Source organism: Panthera uncia, chromosome F2 (assembly GCF_023721935.1).
Source record: "Panthera uncia isolate 11264 chromosome F2, Puncia_PCG_1.0, whole genome shotgun sequence".
In the NCBI taxonomy this organism is placed as follows: domain Eukaryota; kingdom Metazoa; phylum Chordata; class Mammalia; order Carnivora; family Felidae; genus Panthera; species Panthera uncia.
In genome coordinates this window covers 55,321,968-55,342,464 of record NC_064812.1, presented here as the reverse complement: position 1 = coordinate 55,342,464, position 20,497 = coordinate 55,321,968, and the positions used below count along the sequence as shown (strand labels likewise).

The window sequence follows — 20,497 nt, the reverse complement described above, 5'->3', positions numbered from 1 at the left end:
ATCCATACACTTGAATATTATGTAGTTTTAACAAACATAAGCTCTTTATGTACTCATATGTTAATATCTCAACACATAGTAAATGAAAAGGCAAGGAACATGGTATCCAATATAATATTTAGGATTTGTGTTTTTTAAGGGAGACAAAAATACATATTTGTGTTAGTTTGTACATGAATTTAAAAATATATAATTTGTAGGAAATAAAATTAAGCAATTGCTGGAAGCCGAGCTATCCCAGCCTGAGTGGCAAGGCCCCGGCTGTGGACGGACTGGTGACTGTAAGGTGGCCCACTCACTGACAGTGAAGCTTCTTGTACTCCACCGACAGTGAAGCTTCTTTTACTTCTGCTTTTAGGTAATTTGGCCTTAAAACTACCTGGGGTATTGTCTGTTGGGGAATTGGCCTCAACAGGCCCTCTGGGAAAAGAACCATTAGGAAAGAAAATAAGGTTCCACAAGAAATTGTGCGGCCTTACATTAGCCCTTGCCATCCCCTATGGAGACTCCTCTACTTACAGGAAGGATGGCCTCATACATTTGCCAGCAAAGAGGGCCTGTAAAGGAGAGACATACGGATTTGAAAGCCTCACTCCGGCAACTAAGGAGTATATCTCTGGGCACAGGTGACTCAACCCCTAGGCCCACCTGGCCCCCCGGAGGCATTCCAGATGATGACTGAACCTAGTCGGTTAAGGTACAGAATGGTTCATTAGTTCCTAGGTGCATTGTCTCTCTGAGAATGTATGAGGCATGGGTTTCTAAGGCTTTTTCGGCCCCTTCCTGGCACCTCGGACTGAGGCAAACACATTGTTCTTCTGGCCTCATGTGGTTAGGAGGTCATGTCCCTGTAACTGTTCCACTTGAGGTATTGAGAAATGGAGGGCCTTTCATGGGAACAGCAAAGTAAGTGCTTTATAGATTATAGATAAATGCAGATGCATAATGGAATAATGTAAGAAATTATTCAATAATCAAAGGGTATGCGGGAACATTACGAGAAAATCGTCATGTTATTTCTTAAAGGTTGATTACACATAAGAATATTTTTTAAATTAGGTAACGTTAGAAAAACATAGATGATGTATGTTACAAGGAAATCACTAGCATATATAATGCCACATTTGCTACAATAAATCGGCCAGATCAACGCACTGCTGTTGTCTGTGTCCGTTTTTATTTATTTTTTTTACTTTCGTTTTTTATTTTAGTTTTGTTTTATTTTCACCGACACCGTCCATCCTTCGGGAACCCCTGGACCTGCTGGAGCTGGACTCCAGCAAGTAACCACAAGAGTTACCTCATGAAGGGAGAGGACAGAAACTAATTGGGTGGATATTGGGAGCAAAAAAGAAATCTATTTACTATATTTTTATAATTCTGATGTTTGTATAATGTGAATACATTTTTTATAAAAACAAATGCTTTAAAAGATATAGACAAAAATTCTGTTTTAAAAACGAGTATAGCTGAAAGTACCATATATACTATCTCCATATACTACTCTGTCTTGAAGAAATAAGGAGAAGGAGAAGGAGGAGGCAGGGGAGGAGGAAGAGGAAGATGAGTAAGAACGAGAGAGGAAGGAGAAGAAGAGCAACAAAACAGAAACATACTATAACTCAGACTAAGGAAAAAGGACTGAAATTAATTGCTAAATTATAAATATGGCCACCCATTACCACCTATTGCTATAATTTGGAGAATTCCCACTAACGTGACTGATAAAATCAGACTTAAAAGTAAAATTACTGGCTCATTCATGTTTTGTTCTGAAAGACAATCATCCTAAGAAAAAATAAGCCTTGTATTATATGAGGCACCAGTAAATGTTTAACAAACCATTTTGGGGTGGGAATTGTAGCTCTGTGGCTCTGATTTTAATATTTGCCATTTTTGTTGATGTAAATATTTACATTGTGGCTTCTTTCAAGCTAATAACATGGCCTTATTCCTTCTCTCTCTTCCTTTGTTTATACAGATACAAGTTTCAGACATTTATCATTTTCTTTCTTTCTTTAAAAGAAATTTCTTTAAAAGTTCTTTTAACATTTCTTGCAAGGCAGATCCATTGGCCACAAATTCCCCACATTTTTGTCTCAGAAAGTTATTATTTTCCCTTTACTTTTATAGGATAATTTTTCTGGATACAGAATTTTAGGTTGGTGTTTTTTTCTTTCAACACTCAATATTCTATTCCACTCTGTTCTTGTTTGCATGGTTTCAGAAATAACGTCCAATGTGGTTCCTACATTAATCCTTCCACAGATTAGGTGTTTCCTCTGTTGTGTCTTTTAAGATTTTCCTTGTCCTTAATTTTATGCAGTGTAAATATGATATTCCTAGGTGTAAATTTTTCTGTATTTACTCTTGCTGTTCTGAGTTTCCTTGATCTGTGATTTGGTGTCTATCATTAATGTTGAGAAATTCTCAGTCATTATTGCTTGAAACATCCCTTCCATTTCTTTCTTTCTTTGCCATTTGGTATTCCCATCACATATATTTTATACTTTTTATAATTGTCTCACAGTTCTTGGATATTCTGTTCTTTTTCATTCTTCTTTCTCTTTGCATTTAAATAGTAGTTGTGCTATAGTCGTTGTGAAGCCTTTGGTTTTCAAAACAACCACAGGGTTAAGGAAAAATGGGGGTGAGATTAGAGCAAGTTAAAGCCCCACTAACCTTGCTGTTCTTGTTAAGATTCAACCATTTTTCTTTGATTATAATTTCCTGGATTATTACAAAATTGGCGTTAATTTCTAGAATTCTAAAAATATTGATTTTGACAGTTTTTGTCAGTGCTGTCTATTTCTGTAGAGAAGCAGATATTTGGAGGCCCTTAACTCTGCTGTTCCAGAAGTCAGGCTGTCCCTGCATGTTCTTCGTTGTCTTTTTTTTTTTTTTTTTTATAGCAGTTATCAGTTAAATGTTTGGCAAGATCTCATCAGAAGTGAAATTACTGATCATTTGTTCATTGTCACTAATCAATTCCAATTAGAGCTGTCAACTTCCAATTAGGATTTAAGCTTCAGGAAAAGGTGCACTGTCTTGTTTACTCTTCCATCTATGAAGAATTATAAAGGATCTAAGATTTTACCCTATCTGCCATTTAATGTACTTCATGGAGGTTGGCAGAAGACACAAGGTTCCTGGCTCAGACATTCGACTCTATTAATCACTGCACAAGAAGCATAAACTCATGTACACATCAATTCCCATTGCCTCTCAAATTCCACAGGAACAATGCAGTGTGGCCCCAGGAGATAATGTGTATATAATGAGTTTGTATTACAGATGAGGCACATCTAGATTAAAAAATTAAATCTTTAATAATGGGCTACAAGCAAACCTGCCCTTTGCCCTGGAGGGAATCGTTATTTTTAAGATTAACAAAACTTTCCTTTGTTCTGGATGGAGGCATTCACTATCTATTTTCGAAGGCTTTTTGCTATATAAACATTTTTGAAAAGACAGTCTAGAACAAAATCTGTTACTACCTCTGCTTGTAAGATATGCAGAAACAGAAGAAACCTATGGAGAATTATCTCTCAATATCATGCCAAGCCTAAAATAGTCTCTGACACATTGTAAACAATGCAATTGTTTACAATTGCAAGAATTTCTCCAAGAATTTCTATTGTCATCAATATATTCTATTTCTACAAATAAGGAAAACTATATATTTTTTAAATTTTGGATATCAAGTCTTGAAAAAGAACTGTCTTAGTCAGTTTGGACTGCTATACCAAAGTGCCATAGACTCGGTGGTTTCTAAACAACAGAAATTTATTTCTCACTGTTCTGGAACTAGAAGTCCAAGATCATGGTGTCAGAATGGCAGGGTTCTTGATGAGAGCCCTCTACTGGGTTGTAGACTGCCAACTTCTTTCTGTGTCCTTTCATGGCAGAAAGAGACCTAAGTAGCTCTCTGGCCTCTTATAAGGGCACTAATCCTATTCATGAGGGCTCCATCTCTATGGCCTAATTAGCTCACAAAGGCCCCACTTCCAAATACATTTGGGTATTAGATTTCAACATACAAATGGGGAAGGCAGATACAAACATTTAGTCCATCACAAAAACCTACGAATAAAAACTTGTGTGCAAATTTGCTATAATAGAGTGGCAAATGGAAATTATAAAACTTTTGGTTTTTCACATTTATGCACAGAAATGACTAATGAACATTTACCTGTTGATCTCTTGAAGGAGCTCAGTTTTCTCTCCTATTCCTTTCTTGCTTCACTCTGAAAAGGAAGAACTGCTATGTTTGATCCAGGCAAGATCATCTAGTTAAACCATGCAGCCAAGGTCTTAATATGGCTGTCTTTTGCAATTCCCAAATCCTAGAAAGGTAGAGAGGTAAAGAATCCTGGAATTCTTTGTGGGAAAATATTGATGCATCTCTTTCTCCCTCTTTCATCTTCTCCTCCTCCCTTCTCTCTCTCCCTCTGACCTCTCTTTTTCCTACTCTCTTTTTCCCTACCCACATGTACATATATGTGTGCACACACACACATACACACACACATACATAAACACACGTTGTTCTTTCAGTGTGCTTTTCTCATTTCTAGGAACATGTTCCTCAACTTGAAAAGAGTAGTATTCAATATTAAGTTTTGGCCTTGGAGTAGAAGTAGACAGAGTGGACCTTTTGGCTGGATTTTTTTTTAGGCCTTTTATACCAAAAGCCTCTAGACAAAGGAGGTCCATATACAAGTCTAGTTATATTCACTGGCATTCTTTCCTGAGACTTTGAGCCATACTCTTACATTAAGTGTAAAATCTCCTTTGGCCTTGCTTTGTCTTTTGGAAGGCATAGCTAGTTAAGAACAGAATCTAATTTTCAGGGGCCCCAATTCTGTGCAATACCCAGCACACACTAATTTCTTTTCAAGTAGAACAACTATAGAACAGGGGCGCCTGGGTGGCTCAGTCGGTTAAGTGTCTGACTTCAGCTCAGGTCATGATCTCACGGTCCATGGGTTCGAGCCCCGCGTCGGGCTCTGTGCTGACAGCTCAGAGCCTGGAGCCTGTTTCAGATTCTGTGTCTCCTTCTCTCTGTGACCCTCCCCCATTCATGCTCTGTCTCTCTCTGTCTCAAAAATAAATAAACGTTAAAAAAAAAAATTAAAAAAAAAAAGAACAACTATAGAACAGATTGCATCTCAGTTGTTTTATATTCTACCTCATGATTTTAAAACAAATAGAAAATGCCATAAACCTTATTTGCATAATTTAGTCACATACCAAACATTTATGGTATCCTTTTTCTATATCTGCATAGTTTCATCTTCACAAATATCATGCCACTTTCAGTTACAAATTACTTTATATGTATGTATTATACTGCCTTTCCTTGGTATGTTTAAAATTCATATAATCTTGGTTGTTTATTTTGTTTTGTCATTGAAATGGATTCATTTTGTGTTATTCTGAGAAATATACTTAATCTGTGGACCATTTATATGTCTCCAATATAGCTAGCTACTCTAATGTTTGGAACAGTTTGTCTCACTTGGTAGTTTTATTTTTTTCTCATAAATGTCTAAAGTACTTTATTTAACTCATTGGGATTTCTTCCTTTCGCTTGTGAATGGATTTCCTAGCTGAGTAATATACTTGGGGCAAATTCTAACCTCACAGCTGACAATATTATTTCTTCAAAATTGCACATATTTTCCATATTTCACACAACCAGTTATTTATCATATATATTTATATGTTTATAATTAATTTTAAAGTAGCGGTGTCTTGTCTTAAAAGTCCTCAAAATATCAAAATAAATACTCATTGTAGTATACCATAATATGTCTCATATTTTTATAGTTTTATTCCTCCTGCCTTTGACCTTTTATTCAACTATAAATACATCTCAAACTCCTTAACCAAATCTTGAACAGTAAGAAATTATTAATGATAAAATAAATAATTAAAAAGCAAATTAAAAATGAGATTTTGCTACTCTTCTGTGGAAGGTTTTTTTTTCCAGTTCTTCCAGAGAAAATTAAAATATTCTAACAAATGCATGCTTGCCTCTACTTAGAAAAGCATTTTTTTCAAAGCATGTAATAGAATGCTGATCAGTAATTCTGAATTGAATTTCTGATCTTAATATCTCACTCTATCCCAGCTCCCAGATAATAATGGCCCTCAAAAATATTAAAAAATCAATTGTTTATTAGCCATACTAGATTCTTTACTGCAGGTACTTTATATCATTTTTTGTAATTTTTACATGAGTTCTATATTATAATTATTCTCATTTTTCAGATGAAGAAATCAAGACTCAGAATATGACACTTGTGGTAGATAAACCAAAATTTAAACTCAAGTCTTTCAGTTTCCAAATATATCAATATACCAGGCCACAAATTTCTGTGTATCTCAACTTGGTCCAGAGTCAAAAGGACACTTGAACAATTGTTTTTTGATGTCTAAGTTTTGTCTTGTTTTTGAAAATATGTACATATACTTCTTGTTCTGTTCAAATTCAGTTGTCTTTTTCACTTTTAAAAGTTACCAAAGATAGCAAAGGTGAAAAACAATGAAAAGTGTACATTACTTTTAAATTTTCCTTAAATAAAAATATTATTTGTAGCTTGCAAAGAATTTTCACAGATATTGTGCCTTCTTAGTATTCACGGAGTGCTGGCATTCGCTTTGTCTCAACCTTCTGTTGCATTTCATCCACAATTAAAATCACGATGAAATTGTGGTAGGGCCCACTCCTGTGTCTCTTTCCATCTTAGCACAAACCAGTAAGCACTGCAGTTTCTTTTCAAAATGTGTTATTAGGTGAGAGATATAATTTGACTTTTCAGATCAAAAGACATACTAAAAAGAGTCAATCTGTGGAGTGTTTTACTGAGCATACAAACCCTTGGAGTTTTCCTGCCACTTGCTTTGTGTCTTTCTACACATTTCCTTGTATTTCAAATTTTCTTCCTAGATCTTTTATAGTTTATAATCTGTCCCAGGAGCAAGTTTAAATGACAGGCCTCATGGAATATTTTTTAAGATCTAAAGAGGGGAAGGAGGAATACTTTCCAAAGGAAAAAAAAAAGTATTTACTTGGAAAGAGAAATTCTCTAAAGGACATATCCCCCACGCATACTTCTATTTTTTTTACTATTCCTTCAGCACCACTGCGTAGACTTACCAGGCCACATTAAGTGGTGAAAGGAGACTTCGGGAAAAAGCAAAGGAGCAGAGCAGGATGATCTTAAGATGGAGAAGAGAAAGAAGAAACTACATAAAAGCAGTATGACATTCCTGTTAAGTATGAATAGAGACCCCAACCCAGTAGATATAATACAGATGTTAACAATGGGGACCTTAGGTGGGTCAGCCCTCGGGCACCAAACCCTCTAGTAAAGAAAAAATATTCAAAGAGAAGAGAATCCTTTCTTCTGAGGAAAGATTTCTTTAAAAAAAAGAAAAAATGCACACTCCCTGGAATAAAATATGATTGAAAATGTGATGATCTGATTAAGCCTCCAAGTATACTATAAGTCTATAAAGTTTCCTAAAATGTTGAGTTTATTCTAATTATCACCCAAGTGATAGTTCCTTTATCTTTTAACAAAATACGTATTTATTGAGTACCTATAACACTGATAAAGACATTGTTCATAAGGAGTTTACAATGTATTAGGAAAAATAAACTACAAAATATAAATCTCATGGATAATTGACAGCCAGGTTTTAAGAGAATATACAGAAAGAGAATTTAACCTCAAATGAAAGTCATGAAAAGACAGAGATTCAATGTTTATTTTGAAACTTAAATGATGAAGATGCATTAGCCAATGATTAAATGGTTAAAAAATCATCCAAATTGATGACATAGCCTGGAGAAAGTTCAGGGGTAAGAGAGGTCATTTAAAAACTCAAGACTATTGAGTATTGTTGAAAATGTATGGGAGAAGGAAATGGTAGAGATAGTGGCACCGGATGAGGGTGGAGTAGATGGGATCACAGTGCTTGAGGCCTTTTTCCCAAAATTAAAGAAAAAATTTCAAAGGGTTTAGGCAGTTGAGTGAAATTTAAGTTGTAATGAAGAGAATGAATAATAGAGAAATGGTACTGGAGTCAGGGAGAAAGTGAATGGAGCTGTTACATATGAGGAAAAAAATGTGAAGGGTATGACAATGGACACAGAGAAGAGTGGACAAATATATATATGGTATAATTATGACAGGTCTTGGGGATTGTTTCAGGGGGAGTTTAGGGGAGGGGAGAAGGGTGAAGAATGACTCTCAGGTTTTTGGTTGGTCAATTGGAGTCCAAATGATGCCATTTACTAAAATAGGACACACAGGGGGAAATAACTGGTTTCGGGCTAAATATGATAATTCTAATTTATTTTTTAGGTTGTCTGTGAGATTCATGGGGAAATCCAACAGGCGATATTCAGTAGGCAATTTTATGCTTGGATCTAGAGTGCAGAAGAAAAAAAACTTTGAATGAAGATATACATTTGGAAATAGCATGTAGGTAACAATTCAGTCTTTGAGAGAAAAAAAAAAGATATGTTTTTATGTTTACTACAAATTCCTACTGCTTCTCTCTCTATGTAGCATTTAACATACTCGATTATTATTCTCTTCTTGCCCGTCACTTATATCTGATATTACCTCTAATGGCAGGAATAATGTCTTATTCATTTTTGTGCCACCACAATTTAGTACCATATCTGGAACATATTAGACTTCAAGAATAGTTGTTAAATAGGTAGGTGAATAAGTGATTCATTGAATGAATGAATGAAAAAAAAAACTTCAACTCGAACTCCAAACTTTTTTTTAAATTCCAAAAGTTAGGCACATATAGGATCTGAATTACCAGGCATCTTTTCCTAATCTCCATTTATGGTATCCATGATACCTCCATGTTCCTGGCAGAACATAAACTATGGTTCCTACATGTAGCTGCATACTAGATGTAGATACTGGAGTATCCCATTTAATATACATATTCCTGGATATCTCCTCATTCCTGCTGAATCAGAATCTATGAGGATTAAATTTAACAAGTTATTCAGATGATTCTTATGCAATGAGTCTAAAATTGGTCCATCTATTGAAATGACCAACATGAGGAACCAATCATTCTGGTTCTCAAAATTAGAGAAGACATCTTGATTAGCCTCATTATGTCAAAGAAAGAATATGAACAGGTACTTCAAGGATACAAACTTCATGATTAGAATTTGTGTTTTAAGTAGAAAAAAGTTAAGGCAAAACTTTCCAAAATAAAATGGATCACACATTCTCACCAGATGGACTTACTTAGGAAAAAGAAACGTTAAAGAATTGTAACAGTGTCTAACCTGGAAAACAAAATACAGAAATTTTCACCGGTAAGCCATGTGTTTAGTACAACTCTGATTTAGTGTTTGTTAAGCCTTACACAAAAGTAACCCATTTTGTAGGAAAACACCTATCCTTCTTCACAGGAAATGCTAGACCACTTTATACTTTTATTCCAACCTACCTTTTGCACTTTATTTTTGACCCTTTAACAACTTGCACTCTACACTCTAATTAAAAAAAAAAAAAAGGGGGTTCCGGAAGATGGCGGCGTAGGAGGACGCGGGGCTCACAACGCGTCCTGCCGATCACTTAGATTCCACCTACACCTGCCTAAAGAACCCAGAAAACCGCCAGAGGATTAGCAGAAGGGAGTCTCCGGAGTCAAGCGCAGACTAGAGGCCCACGGAAGAGGGTAGGAAGGGCGGCGAGGCGGTGCGCGCTCCACGGACTGGCGGGAGGGAGCCGGGGCGGAGGGGCGGCTCGCCGGCCAAGCAGAGCCCCCGAGTCGGGCTGGCAAAAGCGGAGGGGCCGGACAGACTGTGTTCCGACAGCAAGCGCGACTTAGCGTCTGGGAGGTCATAAGTTAACAGCTCTGCTCGGAAAGCGGGAAGGCTGGAGGACAAAGGGAGGGAGAGCTGCTGAGCCCCCGGACGGCAGAGCTCAGCTTGGCGGGGAACAAAGGCGCCAGCGCCATCTCCCCCGCCCATCCCCCAGCCAAAATCCCAAAGGGAACCAGTTCCTGCCAGGGAACTTGCTCGCTCCGCGCAAACACCCAACTCTGTGCTTCTGCGGAGCCAAACCTCCGGCAGCGGATCTGACTCCCTCCCGCTGCCACAGGGCTCCTCCTGAAGTGGATCACCTAAGGAGAAGCGAGCTAAGCCTGCCCCTCCTGCCCCCGTGCACCTTGCCTACCCACCCCAGCTAATACGCCAGATCCCCAGCAACACAAGCCTGGCAGTGTGCAAGTAGCCCAGACGGGACACGCCACCCCACAGTGAATCCCGCCCCTAGGAGAGGGGAAGAGAAGGCACACACCAGTCTGACTGTGGCCCCAGCAGTGGGCTGGGGGCAGACATCGGGTCGGACTGCGGCCCCGCCCACTAACTCCAGTTATACACCACAGCACAGGGGAAGTGCACTGCAGGTCCTCACCACGCCAGGGACTCTCCAAAATGACCAAACGGAAGAATTCCCCTCAGAAGAATCTCCAGGAAATAACAACAGCTAATGAACTGATCAAAAAGGATTTAAATAATATAACAGAAAGTGAATTTAGAATAATAGTCATAAAATTAATCGCTGGGCTTGAAAACAGTATACAGGACAGCAGAGAATCTCTTGCCACAAAGATCGAGGGACTAAGGAACAGTCACGAGGAGTTGAAAAACGCTTTAAACGAAATGCAAAACAAAATGGAATCCACGATGGCTCGGCTTGAAGAGGCAGAGGAGAGAATAGGTGAACTAGAAGATAAAGTTATGGAGAAAGAGGAAGCTGAAAGAAAGAGAGATAAAAAAATCCAGGAGTATGAGGGGAAAATTAGAGAACTAAGTGATACACTAAAAAAAAATAATATACGCATAATTGGTATCCCAGAGGAGGAAGAGAGAGGGAAAGGTGCTGAAGGGGTACTTGAACAAATTATAGCTGAGAACTTCCCTGAACTGGGGAAGGAAAAAGGCATTGAAATCCAAGAGGCACAGAGAACTCCCTTCAGACGTAACTTGAATCGACCTTCTGCACGACATATCATAGTGAAACTGGCAAAATACAAGGATAAAGAGAAAATTCTGAAAGCAGCAAGGGATAAACGTGCCCTCACTTATAAAGGGAGACCTATAAGACTCGTGACTGATCTCTCCTTTGAAACTTGGCAGGCCAGAAAGGCTTGGCACGATATCTACAGTGTGCTAAACAGAAAAAATATGCAGCCGAGAATCCTTTATCCAGCAAGTCTGTCATTTAGAATAGAAGGAGAGATAAAGGTCTTCCCAAACAAACAAAAACTGAAGGAATTTGTCACCACGAAACCAGCCCTACAAGAGATCCTAAGGGGGATCCTGTGAGACAAAGTACCAGAGACATCACTACAAGCATAAAACATACAGACATCACAATGACTCTAAACCCATATCTTTCTATAATAACACTGAATGTAAATGGATTAAATGCGCCAACTAAAAGACATAGGGTATCAGAATGGATAAAAAAACAAGACCCATCTATTTGCTGTCTACAAGAGACTCATTTTAGATCTGAGGACACCTTTAGATTGAGAGTGAGGGGATGGAGAACTATTTATCATGCTCCTGGAAGCCAAAAGAAAGCTGGAGTAGCCATACTTATATCAGACAAACTAGACTTTAAATTAAAGGCTGTAACAAGAGATGAAGAAGGGCATTATATAATAATCACAGGGTCTATCCACCAGGAAGAGCTAACTATTATAAATGTCTATACCCGAGCCCCCAGATATATAAAAAAAAAAAAAATCTCTTTTGCAATCCCTTAAACATGCTATGCTTGTTCTCACATCCAGGATGTTCCTTCTGCCTTATGTCCTTGACCTTTTCTCCACTTGGGTAATTCCCAAACATTCAAAGCCCAATTCAAGGATTTCCTCATTGTTGATACCTTCTTCCATATCCTCAAGCAGGGTTATTTGGTTCCAATTCTATTTTTGCAAAGTTACATTCTTATGATTTATTTAATAGCGTATCTCCATTAGATTTGTAATGAGTTGTTTATGTATCCCTCATATTGTCTTTTGATTCTTCTGGTCTTTATTTTGTCTTTTGCTTCTGGACCATAAAAACAGTGCTTGCCACATAGTAGCTGCTCAAAAATGTTGGCTAATCCAATAAAGATACCTTCCAGCTCCAATATTTTGTGAATCTTTCATTTAAAATGACTTCAGATTATCCTTTCTTTTCTAATTTAATTTCTACAGCATATGCTCAAAACATGCTCAGTGGCCTAAAGTTAGTGTTTTCACTGGATCTCATGTATACAGTCACTACCCTTATAATTTTTTCTGGTATAAAATTGCTGAGAATGTTCTTAAAAAAATCAACCCCTCACCTCTTGGAAAACTTCCAGAAGCTCTTCATTGCTATTGCATCAGGTTCAATCTTTACTACTTTATTTTTCAAATACCCTCTTTTTTACTTAATCTATTTACAGCTGCCTTTTCCACTTTGGGCTTCATCTTCAATTGTATTCATATCATTATCTGCACTTAACCTATAGAACCAGGCATATTCCAGTGTCTTATGCTAGTTTCCTCACTAGAGGTCAAAGAGGCAAAGACTATCATGATAAAATGTCAAGTGGATAGATGGATGACAGAACTTGGTTTCGTGGCACTGGGAAAATTATACTTTGGACAAAGTAATTCTGGGAACTGAAGGGATCAGCCTAGGCAGCTTTGTTTACTGCAGACTCAAATCAATGCCTTGTCTTTACCTGAGCTCTGATTACATTTAGAAAAAATACTATTAATAGAAATGAAGGGGCAGGGCCACTATCTGAGATGTGTCTGGGTCCTTTGGACAGCACCTGGGGGAGTGGTAAGCTTTGGTCAATGTTTGTTGATTGATGACTCGATGGATCTAGTTAAGCCTCACCATCAGAAGTCCAGATTTTTTAACAAGCTTCTCAAAGCTTTCATTCCCAAAGAAACTAAAGAAAACCAGATGACAATAATTTCAAATTGTAAAATGTTCTGGTCGTCAAATTTAAACAGGAATATCCTGTGCAACGGAGAGGCTGGCTGGTGCCAATTTCACATTTTGTTCTTTGGTGTCTGGACAAAGCCTGCTCTGCCAGTGAGCTGACAGGTCGAGAGCACTCCAGGTTCCAAAGGCACAAGAGAACATTCTACTTTTCATAATGTTCCCGCATTACATAGGGAAAGGACTATATTCACAATGAAAAGAATTATGATTAAGCATCAGTAGAAAGATTATTTCATTTTCTGGGTTCCCACTTTAGAGTTTGGTATAGTCAACACTCCTTATAACATAGATCATGTATTGAAACGAGAAAACTATCACCTAATATGGCCAGAGAGATTAAGGGAGTTGGCCCAGCTGATCACAGGAGACACCTTTAATTCAAAACCTAAAACATGGTCATAGTGACTGTGATCAGGGAGCTTTACAGCACGTAAGGGATTCAAAAAGCATATTAATCCACCTCCAGCAACACTACCAATTTAAAAGAATGATTAACCTTTTCTCCCACTTGATTCAAGCTGGCATATGTATTATACCACTCTAAATGCTAGCAGACTCTATGCTTATGGCTTCCATTAGGTAGCATTTAGTATCCATGAAAACTTTCTTCAAGCAGTAATTACTTTTGAGACCATAAACATTTCAGATGGGAAAAGAAAAAAGAAAAGAGGCACATGTAAAGAGAACTAGGAAAAAATAAGAAAATACACCAAAGTATAAGCATGTTGATTTAAAAGGTAATTTAAAGATGATTTAAATGATACTAGATGAACATTTGCTCTGTTTATGCTTTAAATAAAGTACTCTGTTCTACTTGTAGGTGTTGTTTATTACCTAATGTATGTTAAAAGCCTTTTGAAAGAGAGATTTATTCATTCTGGTATTCCAAGCACCTAGTTGGATAAACAGCACAAGCAAAGGGAGGTCATGGAGTGTAATGGGCCCTGCAAAGGCTCTGGAATCCATCCCTTATGATCTTGGAGACTCAGTCTCCTCCTCTATGTAATGTCATAAAACTGACTGTAGATAGTACTCTGGAAACACATAAGTCTTAAAAAGTAAGTATTCAATACTACTTTTAAACATCTTTTAGTAAAACAAATGCATTTCATTTGCAGTGAGGCTTTCTTGTATATTCTACATTTCCAGAAAATAATACATTTAGTGAACAATATATTTGTTTGCTTCCCTGTCTTGACTGACAATATTCAGGTGGGGCTAGTTTTTTTTTTTTAATTTTTTAATGTTTATTTATTTTTGAGGGAGAGAGAGACAGAGCATGAGTGGGGGAGGAGCAGAGAGGGAGGGAGACACAGAATCTGAAGCAGGCTCCAGGCTCTGAGCTGTCGGCACAGAGCCCGACCTGGGGCTTGAACCCACGAGCTATGAGATCATGACCTGAGCCAAAGCCGGACGTTCAACCGACTGAGCTACCCAGGTGCCCTAGGTGGGGTTAGTTTTATCTCAAGCAGTTACCTCCACGTGATTTGCATTTTAGACCTTCCTAAAAGACTTATTTTGCTCTTCTTTTCCATCCATGCCATTCTACATAAGATGCTGTGATACACTTTTCAAGTGCAAAGGTTGCTGGAAAAACAGGAATCAAACTGACCATCATTGCCAGTTCTAGAATGAATATATCAGAGAGGCTAAATTATAAGTGATGAAGACAGAGTTGGAACCCGCATTGCACTTCAGAAGTCAGAAATCTAGCTACTCCATGCTGCTTCACTGGAACTCAGATCAAGGCTGAGAATGGAGAGGAGGCTCCTGATCAGAAGGGGAAAATAAATGAAGGATAGCATTTAATTGTTTACTAATTAGCAAAAGAATGACTATGATAATTTTACAGAACAAAATACAAAATTGTGCTCAAATAAAATCCCTGAGTAACACAGCAACAAAATGGAATCTTCTTGAGCTACTGCTTTCCTAAACCACACCATACCATTCTTCCCATGCAGCCTGGAGAGTCAAAAGACAAAGTGGATACTAATCTGCATCATACCACCATCAGATGCAGATCTAGTGTTAATGATGTTTTATTTCTTAGACTGAACTTTCCCCAAAGAGGATGAGCTCCTTCCTCAAGCAACATCATTATGAAATTATCAAGAAGCCAAGGATGATGCTATTAATTATTCTAAGTGCATGAAATTTTTCTGAAAAAAGAAGTGGCAATCAGAAAGAAAGGTGCCAGGGAGTGGGGCCTGGGTGGCTCAGTCAGTTAAGCCACCCAGTCTTGATTTCTGCTCAAGTCATGATCTGGAGGTCACCTGGCAATGGGCTTTGTGCTGACCATGCAGAGCCTGCTTGGGATTCTCTGTCCCTCCCCCATTCCTGCAGGGGCACACGTAAAAACTTAACATCTTATGATAATGTTTGTTGTAGCTGATTCTCTGATCTCATAAGCATGTATTAACTTCATGTATTAAAGTTGGGACTGAATCCTGCCATTAGAAAATGCTCCTTGATAGATTGCATTGAAAGCCTCCTACTTTTTTTTTAAACTTCTTTTAATGTAAACACTGCATATGTTATTAAAAGATCAATAAAAACATTGGTATTGACTGTGAAATTATTCTCGTAGTAGTGGAATTGAGAATACAATTTCTATCTTATTATATTTCTACAAAAAGAAGAGATTCTTTTCCACAAAGATTCTCATCAATGTTAACTCTGGAGAGAAACATTTGTACCTGTCTCATGGCTTAGTGGTGACAGATTTACACTTTTTCATTTGACTCTATTGTGGAAAATGGGGCACACTTCACAATCCTGTGGTAGAAAAAGAGAAAAATATCCCTATTAACACTGTACCTTAACTAGCTCAGTTAATAGGCTTCAGGCATTCTAACCAGTAGCAATTAAAAAAAAATAACTTTAAATTGTATACATTAATTCCAGTAGGATGAAAAGCTGAGATATGTTAACCTTGCTTTTATTATTTGGGCAAATACAGAGTTAGACTACTCCCTGTCAAACCAGATACCAATCTCTTACAGAGAATAAATGTTAACTAAGAAAAACAGTAAGCATATTTTATTAAGACTATTTGTTTCTTTCCTGAGCACTTTGGCTACACAAGCTCTACCTACAGTTTCCTAAGTGACCATCAGTGCTTTCTAAGAATGCCAGTGCAGCTCTGTCCAATTAGTGGGGCACAGAGACCAGTCAGATGCTGATGCATTTCACAAAGGAGGTGGTGGTGAGAGGCAAATGCAATTAGGGAATATTATCGCTGTCTTTTGTGCTTTACAAAACAGTATTTTCTCATGACTCCTCTAACTCTCCCTTGACTAAATGGCTTAATATGTGTAAGTTTGATAATTTCTAATAGAGAAAACTAAAAATGCCTTGGAAAAAGGTAAAACCACTTCAACACAGAAAGAGCTCCCTGTTCCAGGTAAAAAGGATCCTGAGTTACCAGGGAATATCCAACTCCTGAAATAACTGATGAATATAGATGCTTCCAAAATTTTCCCAAGTTCTCACTACCTAAGCTATAAGTAACTTTTATACTTATTCCATAAGATTATGGTAGATAAAAAAGTTTCAGTTAGATGCTAAAACGCTTTAACACTTGTTTACCTTTCTTGCTTATAGCCTTCCTTGTCCAAAAATTGCTGTGGAATATCTGGTAAAGCTGATAGGAAACCCCAGAAGTCAGCAATTTGCTGTGTAAGACTTAATGTGGCCAACACTGTTAACTTTCATCAGGAGCAATACTGGTGGCCTGAGCCAGGGGGTGTGATCATCAGGTTCACCAAAGATAATGTGAATGAGGATCAAAGAGCAGTCAAACATGGACCTCTATGCACTAGGAAGAAATGGCCTAAGTCAGCTCTTGTTATTGAAGAAAATAACCCATTAGGAATCAGTGAGAATCTTATCTTAAGTTTTAGGGGAGGAATGATATTATTTAAGCTATGATGAGATGTGATTCTTAATACCTGTTAATTGTACTGGGTACATAATATTACACTTTGTGAAATATTTTACATAGGAAATTTTTTTGTATTGCATTTCTGTGGGATAGCAGATAAAAGTGAGATCAACATTTCTTTGAGAAAAATAAGGTAACAAATTTATGAAGAGTAAGTCATAATTTATTCTAAAAATGAGCAGAGTCAAAGAGCATGAAAATTGAAGAGAAAAAAGAGTGATGGGCCTCCCTGATGTGCTATTGTGACCTTTATTCTGGTGTCAGAAAATAGTTATAGAACTACTTTAATCTCAGTGGATTTTACAAACATACCAGAAGCTTCCTCAGGCTTTGGCAAGCTTTGATCATTGCCTCTTACTCCCACCTACACCACTCTCCCACTTACATGTATTTTTTTTTTATCATCTGCCTTCAGAATGGTTTCCTTTATATAATTACTGTAGTAGGTTGTTAGACTATTGGCCCCAATGCATCACGTCTCACTATTTCCTTACCCTGTGTAGTTCCTTCCCACACTGACCTGGGCTTGCTCATGTGACTTGCTTTTGACCAGTAGCATATCAAGAGCTGGAAAGTACTTGTGCATCAAGATTCTCCTTATGGAAACCTGCCATGTGAAGAAGGCTGGCCAGCGTAATGGAGACACCTGCCCAAGCCAACAGCCAGCACCAGTGATCAGACATGTGAAAGCAACCATCTCAGCCAAGTAACCAGATGATGTCAACTTTATGAGTGACCTCAAATGAAAGCAACATAGATCCAACCAAGGGATCCAGCCCACATTGCTGATGCATAATTGTGAGGAAATGATTGCTGTTTAAACCATAAGCATTTTAGGATTGGTTCACTGCATAGCAATAGCTACACCTATATTCACTATTAGATTATCATCTTATTTTATACTACATTTCTCTTCAAATGTTTCCATATTCTAGAAAAAGAGATAACAACTGATAGAGCCTTAACACTTTTCCTCTCCCCACCCCCAGATACATATATGTAATGATATATCCAGCTGACTCTTGAACAATGTGAGATTAGGAATGTCAACCCCCTGCACAGTTTAAAATCCATTTATAACTTTTGACTCCAAAAAACTTAACCAATAATAGTCTAGTATTGAGCAGATGTCTTACCAACAGCATAAAGAGTCAATATATATTTTGTATGTTATATATATACATATATATGTATATATATATATATATAATATACTGTATTCTTACAATAAAGTAAGCTAGAGAAAAGAAAATGTTAAGAAAATCATAAGAGAAAATATATTTATAGTATTGTACCATATTGAAAAAAATCAATGAAAAAGTGGACCTCCACAGTTCAAACCTATGTTGTTCAAAGACCCACTGAGCATGTGTGTATGTATATATATACATACACCCTTTAAAAATAATATTATTTCATAAAATCAACTTTTACTTTATCACAAAATTATTTTTTTCAGTTACCTTAAGAAGTAATGCAGAATTGCACAAAGTTGGCAAATTTGAAGGCTCTAAAAATGTTTTACTCCTTGGATTCAGGTCTTAGTGTGCTTTAAGTGGGCACTCATCTTTGCAATATGATTCAAGGAAATTTCAGCCTAGAGAGTCTTATAACATTTTACCTAAGAAAAATAATACATTAATCCACTTTCAGCCAGTAAACCTGTGCTTCTCTTTATTTTCTAAATTCCTTAACAGTGAAGAAAACAGTGTAGAGTTTAAGATTGCCATGTTTAGGAGGAGGGCGGTACAGAAAGAGGGCCCCAAACTTCAACATTATCCAATCACTCAGTATACTACAGTGGGGGGAGGGGGGTCTATGTGGAACATGAAGCCTGGAAAAGGAGACAGATACAATATAATTATGATCAGGATAATGACTCCTATAATTTTGTTTTAAATACGAATGGCAGAGGACTCTGGGGAAATGACAGCAGCTACAGAGAAGGTTTTTATCTCTGAATATCCTACCCCTTCCCTAAAGACACACACTAACAAGAAAAGAAAAAGCATCTGGTAAAGCAAGCCCCAAAACTCACAGACAACATCAATGATAAGGTGCCCACGTGAACTGCAACTTACAACCAGGTAGGGACAAATCCACAAGAGCAAAAAGACCCACATGTGGTATCTAAAAGTATGTGGAAAGAAGTTGAAGGAAGAGAAAGCTGATTTTATATTTAGAAGAGCCAGAGATTCCTATGATTGCCATCACAAACTCACAGAGAACAGCAGCAGAAACTAGCAGTAGACCTTTCAGCCTCCAATCTGCAAATGTGTGCAAGAACTTTGAGATATTCTGAGGCTACAGATGTGTTCTGGAGCCCGTGAAACCTTGACACACATCAAACCAACCACCCTTCTAGAACAAATCCCCAGGCTCAACAGGGCAGAAAAGAAGAGAACCTGAAAAATCAAAGTTGGAGGCCTGAGGAGGAAAATTTTAGAATTTTTTTGAATCATGTCATGAAAATAACAGAAGACAGTGAGCACTGGAATTGTGAAGCTAGAAAATATATTCTTACCTATGTTTCTCTCCTAAAATGGAAATTTATTTCATTTTAAAATGAGGAAAAGAAAAATATTCCAGTAAAATCCCACAGAAAGTTAGTAGGAAATAAAAAGGAAAATAAAGATAAGAAAGTCTCAGCAGACCCTGAGAGGCTGACAGAAAGACCCACAAAACAAAATGTGTTGCCCAGTGTTTTTTAAAAAGTAAAAGAAATTTAAAAAGTGATAGAAACTATTTATTTAAAAAAAAACATAAAAAGACAATTACAAGATGAAATGAAGCATTTGGAAAATAGGAAGATTTGAAAAAGTGAAAGAATTCATTAAATAATATGTTTAAAAAATCATTTCTTGAATGAAGATTAAACTAGAAGGAACACAACTTTGAATAAATACAATGGATAACGTCTCCTTGGAGAAATGGCTGATTTCAGAACCAGCACAGGAGAACAAGTTGTTCCTATTACATCTTGTCATACTAGAGAGTAGGGAAGACTATCAAAGACTACTGGGATGTGTCAAAATGACTCAGGAGCCAATCTGAATATGGTCGGGCACAATCTGTGCACTGATAATTACAATAGCATCAATGAAAACAACAACAAGGAAATAAAATACCTAACTGACCATCTTTGAAATATACTCTGGAGTCTTTTTTTTTTTTCTTTTGTTTTTTTGGCAAAATTGGTAAATAAAATAAAAGAAACATTTATTCTGCCTTTTCAAATTAAACTGTGACTCAGGGCAACCAAATAGTTGATGAAATGATATTCCAGCTAAAAATGAATAATAATAATATAATTAGTAAAGGGGCACCTGATTGACTCAGTTAGTGAGGGGTCCAAGTCTTGGTTTCCTTTCAGGTCATGATTTCCTGGTTCAAGAGATCGAGCCCCGCATCAGGCTCCTCACTGAATATGCAGGCCCTGCTTGTGGTTCTCCCTCTCCCTCTCTCTCTCCCTCTCTCCATTTCTCCCCTGCTTG

General features: G+C 37.3%; 1 long non-coding RNA gene across 3 annotated transcripts in view; it reads right to left on the bottom strand.

Moving 5' to 3' along the window:
• LOC125924840 (uncharacterized) overlaps window positions 1–20,497 on the bottom strand; it is a 581,404-nt gene that overhangs the window by 311,596 nt on the left and 249,311 nt on the right. Inside the window, exon 4 of one of the 3 annotated variants that reach the window (XR_007458595.1) lies at window positions 4,193–4,247. The exons of the other annotated variants lie outside the window; for them this stretch is intronic. This is a non-coding gene — a long non-coding RNA (uncharacterized LOC125924840). The remainder of the gene's footprint in view (window positions 1–4,192; window positions 4,248–20,497) is intronic. 3 annotated transcript variants of the gene reach the window in all.